The sequence below is a fragment of the Harpegnathos saltator genome, unplaced genomic scaffold, assembly GCF_003227715.2.
Source record: "Harpegnathos saltator strain DR-91 unplaced genomic scaffold, Hsal_v8.6 scaffold80, whole genome shotgun sequence".
Classification (NCBI taxonomy): Eukaryota; Metazoa; Arthropoda; class Insecta; order Hymenoptera; family Formicidae; genus Harpegnathos; species Harpegnathos saltator.
Genome location: NW_020230649.1, coordinates 608,903 through 620,000, shown reverse-complemented (window position 1 = coordinate 620,000; position 11,098 = coordinate 608,903). Strand labels below are relative to the sequence as shown.

General features: G+C 45.0%; 1 protein-coding gene and 1 long non-coding RNA gene across 2 annotated transcripts in view; one reads left to right on the top strand and one right to left on the bottom strand.

The window, feature by feature from the left end:
* Positions 1-11,098, top strand: part of MESR6 (misexpression suppressor of ras 6) — a 720,981-nt gene that overhangs the window by 259,672 nt on the left and 450,211 nt on the right. The window lies entirely within an intron of this gene.
* LOC112590421 (uncharacterized) overlaps positions 1-11,098 on the bottom strand; it is a 186,783-nt gene that overhangs the window by 129,165 nt on the left and 46,520 nt on the right. Inside the window, exon 2 of the long non-coding RNA XR_003114191.1 lies at positions 6,229-6,312. This is a non-coding gene — a long non-coding RNA (uncharacterized LOC112590421). The remainder of the gene's footprint in view (positions 1-6,228; positions 6,313-11,098) is intronic.

The window sequence follows — 11,098 nt, the reverse complement described above, 5'->3', positions numbered from 1 at the left end:
CGATAATTGGACGTTTCGGGAGATACGTAGAAAATTAAGGTACTCTGACCGCGCGTCTTTCTCGCGTGGCTTTCTCCTCGGCGCGCGTTTTTCCTCTTTGCGTTCACGACTCGCGAATCGCCAGTTGATACGCTTTAATAACTATTCGTCGCTCGTGGGCATGTATGTGTGTTTGTGCATATACATGTATGCGCATGTGTCTAGCGATATTTCACATAATATCAAACGTAAGGAAGAGAGGAAGAAGGAGGCATACGTCGGCGTAATCTCTTGTATCTCAACAGGATTGCGACGGCACGAAGATCTCTCTCTCTCTCTCTCTCTCTCTCGGCTCGTTTGTCATGCGAACGTCAGCGCGAAAATAATAATAAAAATCGTACGTGCGCCGGCGCGCACCCTTTCTCATCGTGAGCCTTCCTTAATTTTCTTCCCGTAGTCGGCGGCGCGAGGGAGATATTTTTCTTACAGAGACACGACTCGTCTCTCCGTGACGTGTACGGCCCCGTAAAATCCTCCGTACAGCGGCGAAATTGCGCGCGAGCGAGCGTCGTGTACACGTGCGCACACATACACACACGCGTGCGCGCGCGCGCGCACATGCAGACACACGACGAGGGGCACACAGTCACGGCGCAGCACGGATCGTGAGTTTCGAGGTTGGTTTTCCGCATAATCCCGCGCGACATAATATGGGGGTTTATCTCGTGGAATCATGGTGGCTTAACGGGACGATTCCCTCCCTGGCGCGGACCGCGGCGGGTTCCTTGGAGGCAAATCCACCCTGTGGAAGACAACGTCGCGGCACCCTTGAACCCGCGTGTACGTTTCCGCCACGTATATGTCTCCAATTCCTCCTTCCACCCTTGGCTTGATCCCGGCGCGGCGATGCCGGCGGATTTGCCGTGTTCTTCCGGAGACTTGACGGCGGCGCTACGAGAGGAAGTTTCTCTCGCCGAGGCTCGCGGCGAAAATATTACCTCGCTCGACGAAAGAAGACGGGGAGGAAGATGAGAACGCGCTCGTTGATACATCGGCGATACGAGAGAGCCGCGGAAATAACCGCCCGCGGCGTCGTGACGCACCTCACGAAGGATCCGGACGTGTCGGACGGACGGGTGGGTGGGAAGGGTGCGTATTGCATCGCGATTGTTAATACGAGATGCATATACAGAGATATCTTCTAGTAAATCTCATTTTCGCAGAATTTTGTACAGAGAAATTATATCGATATTTCATTTCAATTTATTATCTTTTTGTTTCATATATGTTCTTTGGATTTTTAGGTAATATATTATATTACTTGAATGCTATTTGCTATATTATGAAATTTTCTATTTTTATACTTGAAAAAGTTCACGACGCGACGTAAGATATCTTGCGTTAGTATACCGATACATTTACTCTATGCAAATTTTTAGCAAGATCAACTCTACCGGCAGTTTAATATTCCCGCATTATTGGAAAAAAGAAAATTGAAAAGAATTTATAGAATTGAGAGAAAGTTATGTATTTTATATAACATACTTTCTCTCCGAATTTGTATAATACGTTCAAGCTTGTTGTAAATTTCATTCAAGTATTCGTCACGTCGCACGAATAATGTCGCGATCGTAAAAAGTCTCGCACGTCTCTAAACATTTTTAGATTCCTAGATTTCAGATCCTCAGATAAATCTTTCCGGTTTTCTCAGCGTAGAAAGTTCCTCTCGTTAAAGAAACGACCGACGCCCTCGTGCAGCGAAGCTGGTAGCAACACTAACGGACGATTGTCTCTAAAGATTTTCAACGACGATGTTAAATGAGCACGTGTCGAGCACGCTCGACACTCGTGAGATTGTTGGACGGCTCGCGTCCCTTTGCGCCTCTCGGCAACGAGGCGAAGGACGAACGCGAAGGGATGGGAAAAGTTTGGTCGCGCAAGGAAGCGGGACACAATGCTCGCCGGAATGACAGCGTCATCGGGAGAAGTTCGTTGAACGGAAGCGGCGAGGGTGGAGAATTGTGCGTGCGCCAACTGTGAGAGGAATGAGGAAGGAGGTGGAGGCAGGGAGTGATGGTTGTTGTTATTGATTCTAATGATATTTTCGCGCCGAGGGCAACGCCGAGGGTGTAATTGATATCTCAGGATACACGAGGTACGGCTCACCGGTGGGTCTTGGATTCTCGTCTCCCAATTTTTTTCCACGTTGTACGATTCGAAATATAAGAAATGCCCGTCGCATCGTAAACGCATTCAATTAATTTCGCCAATCACCATCTTGTTTGTATGAGAATTAAAATTAAATTCTGCACGGAGAGGATTTTACGATAAAGATTGCTGTAGAATTTTGCAATCGACGAAGATATCGATATTCCATCTCAATTTATTAATTTATTCTGCCTAACGTTTCGTACTTACGTGTGCTTCGGAAATTGAAGTCTATGCCATTAAAAAATTCACATTTGTTAAAAAAGTTAACTCTATTGACAGTCTATTTCCGTCGAAAAACAAATTTTATTTAAAATTGAAAAGAATTTCTATGGAGAGAAGCCATGTAATATTTTTCTTTATATCAACGATATCCCAATGATTTGATAGACTAGATCGATGATTTATTTAACTGTTCAACGCATAAAACTGACTTACTGACAGTACTCACAGTGCTGACGCAACATCGCGACGAACACCAGCTCGGTCAGCGATCGAGATTGAACCCACCGCGAAGCGACCGGATACGCATCTCCGACAGAATCCCCTTAACTAGCGACGATTTAGAATGTTGCGTTGAATTACCGACCATGCCGGTTCCGCTATCGCGCGATACATCGGCGCGTAAACGTGTATTTATCGCGTAATAAAGGATTCAATTAGACTCTCCTCATCATTCCTCTCATGCTCTCTATCTCTCTCCCGGGGGCTCCCGTTTTCCATCGACGACGACGGCGGCGGCGGCGACGGCGCGAGCGCGATCGACGGCGATACCGGCCCTCGCTACGAGCGAACCGAGACTTTACGCGTCGACGACCGTATATCCCGCGTGACATCACAAATTGATACAATCATAGGGCGCGTGCGTACGATAAGTCGTACGATTACGCGGCCTCCTTGCGGTTAATAGCGCGCGGCCGGACCACGCGCGGAGAACTATGACGGCCATTAATTCAGACGCCGGCGAGGGCGCAAGGACGCTTCATTTATATTTCCCGTTCCACCGCGACCGAGCTTTTTGTCTCGTTTTAGTGCACGTCGTATAAATACAGCGATCATTAAATAGCGTATCTTATTCGGCGCGGCGGGCAGTACCGCGCGCAGTCGGACCGTCGGTAATCGCGCTACAAAGTGGCTTCGTGGTGACTTACGAGCCTTGCCGCCGCCGCCACCGCGCCGTCACGGTATTTCGGCTTCAGGAGATTATGGCGGCCATTAATCCGCGCGGGTATAAATTATTTCGCTTTAATACTAAACGCGTCACAATATAAATTTCGAACCTTAAATCTGACCGGATGTCGGGCGCGCGCGCGCGTGGACCTCGTTAAGTGGCATACTTTACTCGCGGACTCTTATCATCGTCCTTTCAACAATGCAGCGCAAAGTCGCGTTAACATAACTCGAGATATTTCCTGCGCAGCGCAGCTGAGGAGTCATTCGCGATCGACGGCTGCGCGGAGCATCGTCCTTTGGATTCGTCCGGCGACTCTCGTTGTCGCGGAATCTAACGATAAGCAAATCAACTCGGTCGCATAGAAATTCTCGTGCAATCTGATCGGAGCGACCTAGTTGGGAGATTTCTCGCACGGGGAGGAAAGACTAAAAGGTTGAATTAATGCGACAGTGAATGAAGCAAACGTTGCGTTTTGGTTGAAGGAAACGGAAAGGAATTTCTGGCTCGTGGGAACAATTTTAGTTCATGAGGAATTATGTTTCTTTCAACCCCGAAACGCGTTTGCTTCATTCATCGTTACGTTAATTGAACCAATCTTTTTTCTCCGTGCAAAATCTATGCAAAATCATGGTCCAAATTTTAATTGATTCTAAGCAGAAAAACTCAAAATTTCCCCGATATTTTTCTGGCCCTCATTTTTAAAATTAGAATTTTATATTTTTCTTTTTTATTCTATCGAATACAATAATTAGTGTATCAGAAAAAGCGCGAGTTCCCACAGTTTCTATTTTAGACAGAGAATCCAGATTTGTGAAAAACGAATTTTCATTTGACATTATAATCGGGTAACCAACTTTGGAACAAATTTGGGAATTCTAATCGTCTGCTGTGTTTGGGATAATCCCGAGGAATTTCTATGCGAGCGTACGTTCTCATACGATCTCATAGCGCTACCAAGCTAGCCAGATTCACGATATAGACATCGGGCCGCGATATAAATTTAACGGAGGTACGGTACGCGATTATTGGTCGCGCGGCGCGAGCGCGAAGCGAATGCGATCGTCGGACAACGAGTCGTCTGTCGCTGAATGAATAATCCGCCTGTTCGGCGACTACAAGTAAGACGCTCGTTTCGAGCTCGGAACATGGCGAAAAAAGTTCTCTCCGTCGCGGAGCACACACGAGCAAAGAGAGAGAGAGAGAGAGAGAGAGAGAGAAAGACTGAAGAGAGTCATTCGCTCGAAAGATGACCAACAGCGGGTGTAAGCGCGGGGGACCCAAGCGCCTTCCTTTCTCGGGAAAGTCTCCATTAATCGATCGCCGCCGTTAGCGCGGCTATTAAAGCGTTACAAGTTAATTAACCGGTTACGCCGACCGACCGGCTGATTAAGAAAATAATGGAGTAAATGGCTCCGCCGTTAAAATTGCATTTTCCACTTAGCAGCGTAATTGAGCTCCCATGCATATTTATAGCTGTTTAATATGTTACCGTGATCCTTACGTCTAATGTGGACATTAACTTATTATGCTAATTGACGCGATCGTTACGATGATCAAGCAGAAGGATGTACGAGCGACCCCGAGTCGAAATTTGAGTTCCGCATTAGTCCTGCAAGTTCCATTGAACTTGAAGGACCAATGAAGAATCTCGAGACACAAGTTATTGACTTACTTTGATACTGCCGCCAGTTTATTTATTTATTCGTTTTTCTTCTTGTTGAAGAAACTCGAAGAAGCTCGAAGAAGCTCGAAGAAGCTCGAAGATACTCGAAGAAGCTCGTTCAAGTATATTTAATATTTGGTTATTTCAATTTTATCAATTATTTGAATATTTTTTTGTATTTGAACTCAATCTTTATATTCAAGTTTAATTAACAATATGTTATTAGTAATCTAATTGAAATAACAAATAATAATAAAATATTATAGTATGTCATAATAACATTGTAATAATAATTAAAAAAATATTAATTTAATTATAATCATAATAAATAAAATCACAAGATAATAATAAATAAGATCAATGTAATATATAATGAATAAGATCAGTGTAATAATATTAATTATATAATTTATTCTGGCAATTCTGGCTATGCAATTAGAGAATATGATATAACCAAATATTAAATAATAATCAAATAAAGATTGGTAGGAAAATGGGTATAGTAAACAACACGTTCTCTCATCGCTTCCTAATTTCTGTTCTTTGTCTTTTGTTTTTTTTCTTTTTGTTTGCCTTTTTTCTTTTTTGTTTATCTTTTTTGTTTTTAATGGAGTTGCGATGAGAGATTTGTAGCTCTCAAAACAACTGTTATAAAAGCTGCAAAGGTAAAAATAACAGTTATGCTTTCCAATAATGCTTTCTTTACTAATATAGATTTAAATTTTGAGTCTACGTACAAGATTAGATAGAAATAAAAAAGGAAACGGACGTAAACGAGATTAGACTGATAGACAAAAGAGCGTTATTAGACGTACAAAATCAGCACTCTTGTTAGATTTATATTAAATTATAAGGCCGATATTCGTAGCTGTAAATTTTAATTTAAGATTTTAATTGAGAATATAATTAGACTCGTATTCATGATTCATTATTCAACTACATCCGAATCAATGTCTTTTATATGAAATATTATAATATATATAGTAACGAAAAGATAATACATAATAAGCATAGGCACAAATTAACGAATGATTGGAGATTCATAGAAACTATAATTACGTATCAAGTAATGACAGGTTACGAATGTTGGCCTAAATTTCGACTCGGGTATTTCTTTGTTCCATCGAATTTGTCAAATGTCCGTTAAAACGGAAACCTTTTACGTAATAAATTATTTGACACACCTCGAAAATGTATGACATACCATGCTGCTGGCGTCCTGCTTCCTTTATCCTACATCCTCCATCTTAACTTTCCACATCCTGGCTGCTCCGTCGTGGCACTGGCACTAGAACAAGATTAACACTGACACTGACACTCGCGTAGTGGTATAATTCGATCGAAGACAAGAGTTAAATAACGCGATACCGACGACAGTCTGATTAGGTATTGCAAGGGCCGACGAAGTATTTTAATCACTCGACAGGGATAAGAGATAACGTGCCGATACATACATGTCGCCCGCCGGCTCGACACGTAATAAAAACACTGGGAAAAGTTCGCGACGCGTCGCGACGTACGAAGGTAAACTGACCTCTGTCAAGGTCCGCGTCCGTTTGATTGTGTGATTACCTCGCATACCGTACCGAACGCCGAGCGATTGATAAGAGGGGATATGTTGATATTTCTTGCTGATTCTTTTGGTAGTCTCGCGGTAGACGTGTCGTGTTTTTCTCTTTTTTCATCATAACCGAGCGTTACATCACATTTTATGCAAAATATTTCGTTGGGTCTCGAAATATTTAATCGGACTCTTGGCAACATCGCGTTAATTAATATTGCACTTTTGCAATTGTATATTTACCGCGACGGAAATAAATAATTTATACATATACATTTGCTCAACGCGAATGAAAAGAATTAAATAAATGGATTATGGAGAGGCAAGATCCGTTATTTTACTTTTATCCTCATACATTTATTTAATTTTTCAACATATTATTATATATACGTAACATATATAATTTAATCTTTATCATATATATATATATATATAATTAATATCTCTATTTAATAAATTTTTTATATATATTAGAAAGGAATAATGTGCGAGAGCAGGAAAGCGTGAGCGAGCGATATATAAAATTTATTTATATATAAATTTTATCAAATAAAAATATAAATTATATAAATACATATATATATCTTTATACAAATTATATATATATATATATATATATCTTTCCGAATTCGTAGAAACTTGCAGAGTTAACAAGCAACCAAAATTTCGAGATGGGACGATTCCACCGTGGTAAACCGTCATCCGATCACAAGAGCGCCACAACTTTGTTGCAACCGTTGTAACTTTTATCGTTGCATCTCGGCTTCGAAACATAGTAAAGCACGCGAGGAGATATCGACTTGAGCAAATAACGACGCGTCCGTCGAACGATTTTCTCTTATTTGCGCACTTAACGTTTTTATCGCTCTCGTCCGGCGGAACGTACGCTCGGTCTCCGTCGAAAAATGCGGATACAAATACCGAATAAATCTTGCGCTCGTTAAGGGACGGCGTTGCACGTGCCGCCGCCGCCACCGCAAATTGTCGCTCGCCCATTGAGGAGTCGTACGCAAGTTTCGATTACGCGTCGTCTTCGCGATGTGGTATCTCGGGGGCCAAAGGAGACCCACGAGAGCCATTAATCCCAGCCGATGGCGGCTACGTAAATGGACGCCGCTTTCCGGCGACGTTTCTATGGACGTGCATGTGCGCGCGCGAGTCCACATCCTCGTCGTCGTCTTCGTCGTCGTCGTCGTCGTTTTCGGACGTCGTTCCGCGGCGATACTTTCTTTTCGCAAGTCTCTGCGCGGAGCACGGAAATCGCGCCTTTGTATGCATATGTAAAACGCGTTTACCTACGGGAATTGCCCGGGCATTGTAGCTCCTTACGGTTCCACCGAGAGACGACGGATCATTCTTCAGGGTAGGGAAACAACTGAACGGGTCCGCTGAACGCATGTTCACGCGCGCGTACGCAAGCGGCTCTCTCGCGGCGCATGAATGCGGCGTTAAGCGAAGCGCAACGTGACGGCTATTAATCTCGCCGATGGGCGATGTTTAATCCAAGAAAGTGGTCGGGGCGTTTCGCAGCGACAGCGGCGGCGGCGGCGGCGGCGGCGGCGGCAGCGGAAGGTTCGGTTCGATTGTGAAAAATCGTGGGACGTTGTATGCGCGCGCGCCGTGCTCTCACGCGCGGCCGTTCAATTTGTCGTGAAACCGATCGCCAATCGAACCTCGCGGCGTGTGAGTCGAGTATGAGAGTCGCCGTCGCGCCGAAAAAGGCGAGACGGCGTCGCTCGCCGAGTGGATTGCATCGTGAGAATGCACCGCCGACGCGTATACGTCATCGGGGTGAAATTGAAAGATCCGGAGTCGAAATATTCGACCTATTGTCCGCCTCGATTGTCTAACATCTGCATAGATTCTGGGGGACCAATGGAAATTTTACTTGTATGTGGAATTCGATACACGAAACAGTTTTAATTTAAAGATCACTAAAAGAGTCGACCGGACTCTCCCGTAAGGGTTGATATCGATTATCATCCCGTTAAACGTTCTTCGATTAGATGCGTCTTTTCGAGCCGAGGATTAATCCACTTACGAACTGAGATCTGAGGAAATGCACAATGGGGGATAAGGATCGCGTGGATCTGTCCGGCCAGGATTTAATCCGGCGATATCGGCGATTTTACCGCCGTGAAATCACCGTCTGCGATCTCGCGCAGGATGGTGGATCGCAAGTCATTACCGCGACTCATTGTCGAGACTGACGAAGGTGCTGAAACGGGTTATGACAGATCCGTCCATTAAGACCGCGGACCGGAAGAATAAGAGCCGCCAGATGACGACGACGATGATGATGACGACGGTGAAAGCACCGGGATGATAGCACCGCGGCACCACGCAGTGCCCCGCAGGATACCGCCTCGGTGTCCCGTTGAGATAGAGAAAAGGAGAGAGAGAGAGAGAGAGAGAGAGAGAGAGAGTCGACGATTCGAATAACTCGCGGGGTTATTCCCGACGTTGTGGATCCTACGCGAGGGTGTGCGTACAACGCGCGTGACGCTCTCGTGATTTGAGACGGCTGCGTAGGTAGGTAGGTAGGTAGGTAGGTAGGTAGGTAGGTAGGTAGGTAGGTAGGTAGGTAGGTAGAGGTGAGTGAGATCGAACATTCAAATCGCCCGTCGATCGGCCGATCGCTCTTTCGCACGAGCGGACTTTTTCGATGCGGTCGCGCCGCGTGAGATCGCCGATTGCGCGCCGATCAGCTCGCTGCTGAACGGGAGAAACGAGGCGGATAACAAAAGCAATAGCTCACGTGGGCCGCGTCAGGACTTCGTTTCCGGGCCATTCGTCTCGTCGATTCTACATCGCATTCTTCGATATTTGACTTGTCCATTCACGTAATTCCTTTCGGAGATTTTGTTCACGTAAGACACGCGATAGAGTGAAAATTATGTTTTCGAAGCATACTGTCAAAATTTCGCAACGCGATATTACACGCTTTGTTCAATGCAACAACGATTTCTCTGAGGAAATAATAATATCCTTCGATATCAATGAAGACATATTGCGCGGATCGCACGCGATAATCGTACACGACGCAGCGCGCCGGCTCTGTTAACCGATTAAAATATCGTTGATATTTTAATAGGGAGGTTGTTCCCGTTTTGGCTTTCGATTTCAAAAACGGAAGTGGATTAATTTTATTTTTACTTGGTTTTTCTCATTTCCTACTGTGAGTGTCGCGCTATTCCTGAAAATTTCGCTTATTTTTCTTATCCTTGCAACATAATGCGTGTCCTATTTTTTATTTAATGCCAAGACACTCTCACGGCATCGTCCTGCGCCGTGCGATCGTTTGTCATTATGCGCGTGTCTTCCCTACTAATAACTTCCAGCTGCGTCGTTTTCACTTGATGTATTTTCCGCTTTTTCCTTCTCCATTCAACGTCCGTCCGTCTGTAACGACGGCGTTATTAATTTACAAGTTCAAAAGCGGCATGTTGAATTGAATGCACGGCGAGGGCCTGCCTTAATGCTTCGTTGTACACTGTAATCTTCGGTAACCCGTCAGCCCCCATGATACTTTAATTCCAGACATTGTATAGAGGTTTCTCTCCGCTAATGATATCTCTAATTGTTACCGGCTCATAGACTGTCATCTGGTAACTAATAATCTTTCTATCATCTGCCGTGTATTATCTATTCCAATAGCGTCGCTGTTGTTGGATCGATAAGCATAATTATAGTCGGTCCAACTTGCGAGCGATTACGTCGACGCTATTAACGCGCCCGTCGCGAGATGCAATTTCCTCAGCTTTTAATTGCCAAATTTACACACCGCGGGTCTGTGATAATAATCGCCATTGAACGTCGCGCAGAGCATGGCGGTGATGATGATTCTGCAGTCGCGGACGAAGTCATTTCTCGCTCAAAGTCACATTTTCGCTGAAGATCGCTCGAGAATTATACCTCCCAGTCATCACACAAGGAGAAGCCGAGAGATATAAGCCGAGTTGCCAAAATTCTCGAAAACCGGAAGCACCGGAGAGGAAGTTGCTCGCTGAGATTCCAATTTACTTTGGGAGACAAAAATGACCCTGCGATCACCGGTGCGCCTTCCGCACATCCGCACTGAACGGCGATGCCGAAAGTCGCGTATTGTAAGAAAGTCGACGTGTGGCAATTTGTAAGAGACGCGCATCTGGGATCAGTTCTCTCTTCTGGAAACGAGACTCGCGCATCCTACGTGCATCTTTTGTGCGTACAGATACGCACAGAGACTCACGGCGCGCACGCTCACAGATGCACATTTTTTATACGCGCGCGCACGCACACACGCACGCGAGAACTATAAATATATATCGTCGCCAGCGGTGCGTCAGGTGGCCCCGTTATCCACGTTTCCCACGGGCCGCCAGAGAGCCTTTATTATATCACTCGATCACAATGCACGCCGAAACGTCTCGGGATCGAGTGTGGAGAAGCGGCTGCACCTGCAGCCGGCTGCAGCTTGGACTCCGCGCTGCCGTGAAATAACACAGCTCTCCTTGTCTACTGACGCCACCAG